The following is a 624-nucleotide window of genomic DNA, read 5'->3' on the forward strand; positions in this document are numbered from 1 at the left end:
GGACGCGGCTGGACGGACGGACGGACGGAGCGGCCGCCTGGCCTCTGCAGCGCTCGCCGGCCCCAACCAGGCTGCTCCCCGGCGCATTCCGGTGGGAGCTTTAAGCCCAGTTAGCCCGGCGGTTTCTGTTTCGATTCTCCGCTCCCGTCAGTTTCCAAACGTCAGGCGCAGGGCGGGGAGTGGCGGCCGGTCCGCGAGGGACGCCCTTTGGTCGGATCGGGCCAGGGCAGCGCTTTGGCCCGGGGCGCAGGGGGGCGTGGAAAAGGAAAGCGAACTCCCCCGGGGCCCAGGCCAGGGCGGCGGGCCGTGCTCTCCCCGCGGGACTCCGTCCTCCTTGCAGATTCCGCCTCTTCCCCGCAGCCGTCAGCGTCACCCGCTGTCAGCTACCATGTGGGGGGCTGTGAAAGCGCCTGACTCGGGACTTTCCAGCCTGTCAGTGAAGAGAAACCCATGCCAACAGGAAGGAGTTCGCCTTGGCTGGGGAATGCAGGCAGGTTCTGGGCCCCCCAGAGAGGTCAGACTGCAAGGGACAGGGGGAGAGAGGAAGTTTCCAGAACTGTAACCCCAGGGCCCCGGGATGAAGGGACGTCTGCACCTTATCTAGATAGAAACCCGAGGTCCTGC

Source organism: Myotis davidii, unplaced genomic scaffold (genome assembly GCF_000327345.1).
Source record: "Myotis davidii unplaced genomic scaffold, ASM32734v1 scaffold59, whole genome shotgun sequence".
NCBI lineage: Eukaryota > Metazoa > Chordata > Mammalia > Chiroptera > Vespertilionidae > Myotis > Myotis davidii.